The sequence below is a fragment of the Desmodus rotundus genome, chromosome X (genome assembly GCF_022682495.2).
Source record: "Desmodus rotundus isolate HL8 chromosome X, HLdesRot8A.1, whole genome shotgun sequence".
Classification (NCBI taxonomy): Eukaryota; Metazoa; Chordata; class Mammalia; order Chiroptera; family Phyllostomidae; genus Desmodus; species Desmodus rotundus.
This window is the reverse complement of record NC_071400.1, coordinates 16,430,312-16,440,290: the sequence shown is the minus strand read 5'-3', so window position 1 is coordinate 16,440,290 and position 9,979 is coordinate 16,430,312. Positions and strand designations below refer to the sequence as shown.

The 9,979-nt window shown below is 40.6% G+C and overlaps 1 pseudogene; it reads left to right on the top strand.

Moving 5' to 3' along the window:
• Positions 1-325: 325 nt before the first annotated feature.
• On the top strand, positions 326-8,208 carry LOC112310271 (AP-1 complex subunit beta-1 pseudogene; annotated as a pseudogene).
• The last annotated feature ends 1,771 nt before the right edge of the window (positions 8,209-9,979 follow it).

Genomic DNA, 9,979 nt, shown 5'->3' with positions numbered 1-9,979 from the left:
ATTCATGTCTCCTTCTCTCTCTTCCTTTCCCTAGAACTTTCCTGGATAGAGGAAATAGACAGACAGTATAATGGCTTTTCTTGCCTGACTTCAACCAGGGAAGAACAAAAAGGGGATCAGTTGTTTCCAGGAGATATGAAAGGTGTATGTGTATGTGTATGTGTGCGTGGTGGGCTAGGGGCAGAAAGAAGACAATGCAAATTAATCTAAGATTTTTCTGTCTGCTGGACATACAGGAAACCATTACTATACCACGCAGGCTGTGCTCTCTGGCTGCTACCACCAACCATGCCCTTGCCTCTGGAACACATTAAAGAGCCAACACCATGACTGACTCCAAGTACTTCACAACCAATAAAAAAGGAGAAATTTTTGAATTAAAAGATGAACTCAACAATGAAAAGAAAGAAAAGAAGAAGGAGGCTGTGAAGCAAGTGATTGTTGCTATGACTGTGGGGAAGGATATTAGCTCCCTCTTTCCAGATGTAGTGAATTGTATGCAGTCTGACAACCTGGAACTAAAGAGGCTTTGTGTATCTCTACTTGATAAACTATGCCAAGAGTCAGCCAGACACAGCAATCACAGACATCAACAGCTTTGTGAAGTACTGTGAAGATCCCAATCCTCTAATTTGAGCCTTGGCAGTCAGAACCATGGGGTGAATCTGGGTGGACAAGTTTACAGAATACCTCTGTGAGCCTCTCTGCAAGTGTTTCAAAGATGAAGATCCCTATGTTTGGAAAACAGCAGCTGTCTGCATGGCAAAACTCCATGATATCAATGCCCAAATGGTGGAAAATCAGGGATTTCTGGATTATCTGTGGGACCTCATGGAAAATTCAAAACCAATAATGGTAGCTAATGTTGTGCATTATCTGAAATTACTGAATCTTACCCAAACAGCAACTTACTCGATTTGAACCTACAGAACATTAATAAGCTGCTGACAGCCCTGAATGAATACATGGAATTAGGCAAGATTTTCATCTTGGACTGCCTATCCAATTAGACCCTTAAAGGAGACTGGGATATTCAGAACATCCGTGAGCAGGTAACTCCCTGGCTATCTCATGCCAACTCAGCAGTGGTGCTTCCAGCAGTAAAAGTCCTAATGAAATTTCTAGATTTGTTACCCAAGGACTCTAATTACTACAATATGCTGCTGAAGAAGTTGGACCCTCCACCTGTCACTTTGTAGTCTCAGAGCCAGAGGTGCAGTACATTTCCCTGAGGAATCAACCTAATTGTCCACAAAAGGGCTGAAATCTTAAAGCAGGAAATCAAAGTCTTCTTTGTGAAGTATAATGATCTCATGTATGTTAAACTAGAGAAGTTGGACATCATGATTTGAATGGCATGCCAAGCCAATAGTGCTCAGGTTCTGGCAGAACTGAAGGAATATGTTACAAAGGTGGATGTTGACTTTGTTTGCAAAGTTGTATGGGGCATTAGACAGTATGCCATCAAGTTGGAGCAATCTGCAGAACGTTGTGTAAGCACACTGCCTGAGATCAGGCAGACCAAAGTAAATTATATGGTCAAGATGCAATTGTTATCATTAGGGACATCTTCTGCAAGTACCCCAATAAGTATTAAAGTATCATTGCCACTGCGTGAGAACTTAGATTTGTTGGATAAGCCAGATGCTCAAGCAGCTATGATTTGGATTGTGGGAGAATATTGTGAACAAATGGACAATGCAGATGAGTTGCTAGAGAGCTTCCTGAAGGATTTTCATAATGAAAACACCCAGGTGTAGCTCACTCTACTTACTTCCATAGTGAAGTTGTTTCTTAAGAAACCAAGAAACACAGGATCTGGTACAGCAGGTCTTCAGTTTGGCAACACAAGATTAAGATAACCTTGACCTTCGAGATAGGGCTATATTTATTGGTGGCTTCTCTCAACAGACACTGGTAGAACAAAAGAAGTAGTCTTGTCTGAGAAGCCATGATCTCTGAGGAGGCAGAACTTATTGAGCCAATTCTGCTGGATGAGCTAATCTGCTACATTGGTTCTTTGGACTCTGTGCACCACAAGCCTCCCAATGCTTTTGGGGCAGGAAGTCATGGAATCCATTGCAAACACCTACCAATACATTATGGGAGCACTGAATACAGGTGACAGCCCTGTTGGCACCACCACTGCCACCAACCTGGAGCAGCCTCAAGTTATTCCCTCTTAAGGTAAACTGGGAGATGTTTAAAACCTATTTTTTGGGGGGGTTTATCAAATTTTAATTTTTATATTAGATTTATTTATTTTATTTTATTGTTCTTCAAGTACAGTTGTCTTTTTCCCCATCCACTCCCCTACCCCAGCCATCCCAAATCAGCCTTCCCAATTCCACCCCTGTTGGTGTTCCATGTGTCATTTATACATGTTCCTGAAAACCCTTCCCCATTCCCCCCCCATTATCCCCTCCCACCTCTCCTTTGGTTACTGTCAGTTTGTTCTTAATTTCAATATACCTGGTTATATTTTGCTTGCTTGTTCTTTTGTTGATTAGATTCCACTTATAGGTGAGATCATATGCTATTTATCTTTCACCGCCTGGCTTATTTCACATAGCATAATGCTCTCCAGTACCATCCATGCTGTAACAAAAGGTGGGAACTTCCTTTATTCTGCTGCATAGAATTTCATTGTATAAATGTACCACAGTTTTTTGATTCACTCTTCTGATGGGCACTTAGGCTGTTTCCAGCACTTGGCTATTGTAAATAGTGCTGCTATGAACATTGGGGTATATAAGTTCTTTTAAATTGGTGATTCGGGATTCTTGGGATATATTCCCAGCAGTGGAATTGCCGGGCCAAAGGCAGTTCCATTTTTAGTTTTCTGAGGAAATTCCATATTGTTTTCCACAGTGGCCTCACCAGTCTGCATTCCCCCCAACAGTATACTAGGGTTCCCTTTTCTCCACATCCTCTCCAACACTTGCTGTTTCTTGTTTTGTTTATGAGGGCCATTCTGACTGGTGTGAAGTGGTATCTCATTGTGGTTTTAATTTGCATCTCTCTGATGGCTAGTGATGCTGAGCATCTTTTCATATGTCTCTGGGCCCTCTGTATGTCTTCCTTGGAGAAGTGTCTGTTCAAGTCCTTTGCCCATTTTCAATTAGGTTGTTTGTCTTCCTGGAGTGGAGTCGTTGGAGTTCTTTATATATTTTGGAGATGAAGCCCTTATCTGAGGTATCACTGGCAAATATGTTTTCCCATACAGTTGCTTCTCTTTTTATTTTAATGCTGTTTTATTTAGCCATGCAGAAGCTTTTTATTTTGATGAGGTCCCATTTGTTTATTCTTTCCTTTATGTTTCTTGCTCTAGGGGGCATATCAGTGAAAATATTGCTGTATGGAATATGAGATTTTCCTGCCAATGTCTTCCTCTAGGACTTTTCTGGTGTCACAACTGGTATTTAAGTCTTTTATCCACCTTGAATTCATTTTTGTGTGTGGTGTAAGTTGGTGATCGAGGTTCATTTTTTTTGCATGGAGTTGTGTGGGTCTCCCAACACCATTTGTTGAAGAGGCTATTTTTACTCCATTTTATGCTTCTGCCCCATTTGTCAAATATAAGTTGACCATAGAGACTTAGGTTTATTTCTGGGCTCTCTATCCTATTCCATTCGTCTATGTGTCTGTTCTTATGCCAGGACCAGGCTATTTGGATTACAGTGGCCTTGTAATACAGTTTGATATCAGGTATTGTGATCCCTCCTACTTTGTTTTTTCTCAAAATTGCTGCAGCTATTTGTGAACATTTATGGTTCTATATAAATTTTTGAAATATTTGTTCTATATCTGAGAAATTTATCATTGGTACTTTATTTTTTTAATATATTTTATTGATTATGCTATTACAGGTGTCCCATTTCCCCCCCTCTTTATTCCCCTCTGCCTGGCACACTCCATCCCAATTGCATTCCTCACCATTAGTTTATGTCCATGGGTGATACATATAAGATCTTTGGCTTCTACATTTCCTATGCTATTCTTAACCTCCCCCTGTCTATTTTCTACCTACCATTTATGCTTCTTATTCTCTGTATGTTTCCCCCCTCGCTTCCCCTCCCACTACCCCACTGATAACCCTTCATGTGATCTCCATTTCTGTGATTCTGTTCCTGTTCTAGTAGTTTGCTTAGTTTGTTTGTTTTTAGACTCTGTTGTTAATAGCTGGGAGTTTGTTGTCATTTTACTGTTCATATTTTTGATCTTCTTTTTCTTAGATAAATCCCTTTAACATTTCACATAATAAGGGCTTGGCGATGATGAACTCCTTTAACTTGACCTTATCTGGGAAGCACTTTATCTGCCCTTCCATTCTAAATGATAGCTTTGCTGGATAGGGTAATCTTGGATGTAGGTCCTTGCCTTTCATGACTTGGAATACTTCTTGTCAGCCCCTTCTTGCCTGCAAGGTTTCTTTTGAGAAATCAGCTGATAGTCTTATGGGAACTCCCTTGTAGGTAACTGTCTCCTTTTCTCTTGCTGCTTTTAAGATTCTCTCCTTATCTTTCATCTTGGCTAATATAATTATGATGTGCCTTGATATGCTCCTCCCTGGGTCCAACTTCTTTGGGACTCTCTGAGCTTCCTGGACTTCCTGAAAATCTATTTCTTTTCCTTTCCCTTGATTGGGGAAATTCTCCTTCATTATTTTTTCAAATAAGTTTCCCATTTCTTGCTCTTCCTCTTCTCCTCTGGCACTCCTATGATTCGGATGTTGGAACATTTAAAGATGTCCTGGAGGTTCCTAAGCCTCTCCTAATTTTTTTGAATTCTTGTTTCTTCATTCTGTTCTGGTTAAATGTTTCTTTCTTCCTTCTGCTCCAAACTGTTGATTTGAGTCCTGGTTTCCTTCTTGTCACTGTTGGTTCCCTGCAGATTTTTATTTCACATAATGCAACCTTCATTGCTGCCTGGGTCTTTTTTATGCTGTTGAAGTACCCCGTGAGTCCTGGAGCATCCTGATAACCAGTATTTTGAACTGTGCACCTGATAGGTTGGCTATCTTTGTTGCTTAGTTGTATTTTTCTTGATCTTTGAACTGTTCTTTCATTTGGGCCATTTTTTTTTTGTCTTGGTGCGCCTGTTACATATAAGGTGAGGAGCCTTGCATGTTCACCAGGGTGGGGCAACCCACTTTGCTGTGTTGTGACTCTGTATGTGGTGGAAGTGTTTGAGAGGGAACAGTTCTGATTGCTCCACTCTCTGTTGGCTTTCAGTCACTTCCCCGTCTACCCAGTCTAATTGGGCCCTTCTGGTGCTGATTCCTGGTTGGGTAGGCTTGTGTACATTCTAAGACCCTGAGGGTCTCTCCATCGAACTCTCCTGTGAGGCTGGGAGTTGCTCCCACTGCTACCTCAACCCCCACAGGTGTTTTCAGTCAGAGGTTTTGAGGCTTTATTTGCCCGTGCTGGAACCCAGGGTTGTGTAGTCTGTCTCACTCCGTAGTTGTTCCTTGCAGTTTATCTGCATGTGAATGTGGGACCACCCGGTCCACAGTATCATTGGTACTTTAATAGGGATTGCATTGAATCTATAAATTGCTTTGGGTAGTATGGATATATTGATGATGTTAATTCTTCCTATCCATTAACATGGTAGATGCTTCCATTTGTTTGTGTCTTCCTTAACTTCTTTCTTCGGTATTGTAGTTTTCTGAGTACAGGTCTTTTACCTCCTTGGTTAGATTTATTCCTAAGTACTTTATTTTTCTTGTTGCTATATCACATGGGATTTTTTCCCTGATTTCTGTTTCTGATATTTCATTGTTGGTATACAGGAATGCCTTTTTTTTCTGAATCAAAGACTTTTTGACTTTGTATCCTGCAGTTGTGCCAAATTCACTTATTAGGTTGAGTAGTTTTTTTGTGGAGTCTACAGGATTTTCTATGTACACTATCATGTCATCTGCAAACAATGATAGTTTTGTTCCCTCCTTTCCACTTTGGATGCCGTTTACTTCTTTTCCTTGTCTGATTGCTGTGGCTAGGACTTCCAATACTATGTTGAATAGAAGTGGTGAAAGCAGACACCCTTGTCTTGTTCCTGATCTTAGTAGGAAAACTTTTAGTTTTTGCCCATTAAGTGTGATGTTGGCTGTAGGTCTCTGGTATGTGGTCTTTATTATTTTGAGGAATGCTCCCTCTATTCCCACTGTGTTGAGTGTTTTTATCATAAATGGGTGCTGTACCTTATGAAATGCTTTTTGTCCATCTATGGATATGATCATGTGATTTTTGTCTTTGCTGTTGTTGATGTGATGTATTATGTTTATTGATTTGCGAATATTGTACGATCCTTGCATCCCTGGGATGAATCCCACTTGATCATGGTGTATGATCTTTTTAACGTATTGCTGGTTACGGTTTGCCAATATTTTGTTGAGGATTTTAGCCTCTATGTTCATAAGCAATATTGGCCTGAAGTTTTCTTTCTTTGTTATGTCTTTATCTGGTTTTGGGATTAGGATGACATTGGCTTCGTAAAACGATTTTGGGAGTCTTCCATCTTCTTGAATTTTTTGACATAATCTGTGGAGGATGGGGGTTAGCTCCCCCTTAAATGCTCTGTAGAATTCTCCTGTGAAACTGTCTGGTCCAGGGCTTTTGTATGCTGGGAATTTTTTGTCGACTGCTTTGATATCATCAGCTGTTCAGGCTTTCTGCTTCTTCTTCATTCAGTTTTCTTAAATTACTTTATTGTTGTTTAATTACAGTTGTCTGCATTTTCCCCCTACCACTCACCCACCCCAGCCAATTCCACCTCCCTCCCTTGCTTCCACCCTCCCCATTGGTTGTGTCCACGTGTCCTTTACAGTAGTTCCTGAAAACCCTTCCCCCCCCCCCACTGTACTGTCCCCTCCCCACTCCATTCTGGCTATTGTTACATTGTTCTGAATTTCAATGTCTCTGGTTATATTTTGTTTGTTTTTTTCTTTTGTTGATTATGTTCTAGTTAAAAGTGAGATCATATTTTTCTAGAAATTTGTCCATTTCACCCAGGGTGAAATTTTCAAATTTCTTGGCATAGACTTCTTTGTAGTAATTTCTTATAATTCTTTGTATTTCTGTGTTATCAGTAGTATTCTCTCCTCTTTCATTTCTGATTGTGTTTATTAGTGTCCTCTCTCTTTTTTTCTTGATGAGTCTGCTTAAAGGTTTGTTGATTTTGTGTATCTTTTCAAAATCCTACTCCTGGATTTATTGATCCTTAGAATTTTACTTCTAGAGTTTTGAAATCTTGACTTTGGTCCCCCAGTCAATGTGCCACAGGTAACTTCCAGACATGTAGGAGCAGTGGATCTCTAGGGAGAAGGAATAGATAGTCTGCTTGGCAATGACCTTGCTAGGGGCATTGGAGGAAGTCTGGCAGTGAGACAACCCTTCATCCCATCATCAGTGCCTGCAACCTTTGCACCTTTACCTACTCCTGTTGTGATCAGCAGTGGTCTGAATGATCAATTTGAACTCTCTACAGGGATAGTCATAGCACATGGTGAATATGTAGTTCCTAAGGCTGTCTGGCTGGCTGCCTACCACAAAGGTTAAAGGCTTGGAGATTTCTTGAACATTTACTCATCATCAGGAGCACATCTATATGGAAATGAACTTCACCAATAAAGCTCTGCAGCACATGGCAGAATTTGCAATCCAGTTTAATGAGAATGGCTTTAGTGTCATTCTCAGCACTCCTCTGGCCATCCATACACCACTGATGCCAAACCAGAGCATTGATTTCTCCCTGCTTTCAACAACTTCTACCCAGTCATAAAGATGGAACCTCTGAATATCCTGCAGATGGCTGTAAAAAACAATTTTGATGCCTTCTACTTTAGCTGCCTCATCCTATTCATTGTATTTTTTGTAGAACATGACAAAATGGAGCACCAGGCCTTCCTTGCAATGTCAAAGGATATTCCCAAATGAAAATGAACTTCAGATTAAGGAATATCATTTAAATGCTGACACTGTTTCCAGCAAGTTGCAGAACAACATTTATACTATTGCCAAGACAAATGTGGAAGGGCAGGGCATGCTCTACCAATCTCTGAAGTTTGCTAATGGCATTTAGATCTTGGCTGAGCTATGTATCTATCCAGAAAACCCCAATTATATGCTGTTGCTGAAGTGTAGAGCTCCTGAAGTCTCTCAGTACATCCATTAGGTCTACAACAGCATTTTGAAAAATGAATAGACTGGTCTGTTTCTCTCCAGCCACCCTGTGATTGGTGCAAGGCAAGAACTCTTAACTGGAAGAAACTATATTGCAGTATAGAATCTGAACTTAAGTACACTGAGGCCATCCACCAAGGTAGTGACTAGTCTAACCTGTGCTAAATTAGACCACAACCTGTTAGACATTATTTTTTAAATCCTCATCTGAGGATATGTTTATTGATTTTAGAGAGAGAGGAAGGGGGAGAGAGAGACACTCATGTGAGAGAAAAACATCTTACATTTGCCCCTCTCAAGTGCCCTGAACGGGGATTGATCTGGCAACCTAGGTATGTGCTCAGACCAGGAATCAAATCCACAACTTTTTGGTAGATGGGACGATGCTCTAACCATCTAAGCCACCTGGCCAGGACAACCTGATGGATAGTTTTAGCTTCCTGTGAACATTTGTTAACCACTGCTTCAATTACTTCCCACCTCTTGCCACCTGCTACTGCTATCTCTCCTTACTTGTGGGCTTCTCTATACTGTGCCAATGGCTGGCATTTTTTAGTATAGTTTGAAAGTTTATAATTGAGAACTCCTTTCAAAAGCAGAAAAGGACGAAAATATTAAAGCCAGGAACATTTTCACTGAAAATAAAAAGATTTTTCTGTTCTGAAGAATTAGTCATTTAACTGCCAACTTTGTCTTCCTTCTTTTCTACAGCCAAGGCAAAAACACCTACTGAGTGTCCTTGTATAGAAAGAGACTTAGAGGACAAAATCCATGCCCTAAAGTTATGGTCCATCTTTCTTTGTCTCTTTGAGCCCTTGGACGAGCAGTACATGAAGGTTTTACTTTTTTCCTTCATTTGACGTTTCAGGTTGGGTTCTTATGATTGATTTCCATTGGGATTTACAGCTGTGAAAGGGAGGAAGAAGAAGGAGGATTAAGCAGAGGAAGAAAATGAGTTGTGATACAGGCCCAAAGATTTCTCAGCCAACCTCACAGGGCTCCCCAGAGGGTGATAGCCCTTCAGAGTTGCCCTGAGGTTAGGCTTAGATGGCTAGACTTTTACGCTTCCACACAGAGAAGTCATTAGATATGTGTCACCCTGAAAAAAGTGTGGACTTGGATACAGTGACTCTCTGAAGCTGAAGCAATCTCCGAGGGAGCTGGCTGCCAAAAACCATGTACAGATAGTACCCCCAGCACCCAAGAAACACATCTTTCATTGAAAGGAGATATGGGTGGTACAGTACAGTGGCTACCACAATCAGCTGTAAGTTGACTTTTCAGAAGCCAAGTAAATCCCTCTTGCAAAGGTTAACAATGAACTCTTTATTAGAAAGATTAACAGCCTGTCTTGATCCTCTTCTCACATAAATTTTCTGTGCATTTACACTTATCAATTTCTCTGGCTTCAAAACCTCCCTTCACTTATGCTATAGTTGGCTTTTATCTTTCTAACAGCTCTTTCAAAGCCTTCACTCATATCTTCCTCATCAAAACATTAAATTATAGGTTCTATCCTCACCCCTTAGTTCCATCCTAACTCCCCTTCTTTTTCTTCTCCATGTTCTTTTCCTCTCTGAATGGCCTATATTATCCATCTCAAAATGCTAATAATCAGATGACTCCCACAGCCACATCTCTTTTCTGAGCTCCAGGTATATCTCCCCCTGACCATAACATATTCACAACTGAAATGTTCAAGTGTCACAAACTCAACTTGTCTGTATTAGTCAGCTCAGGCTGCCATAACAGACTACTACAGACTGGGTGGGTTAAGTAACAGAAATGTGTTT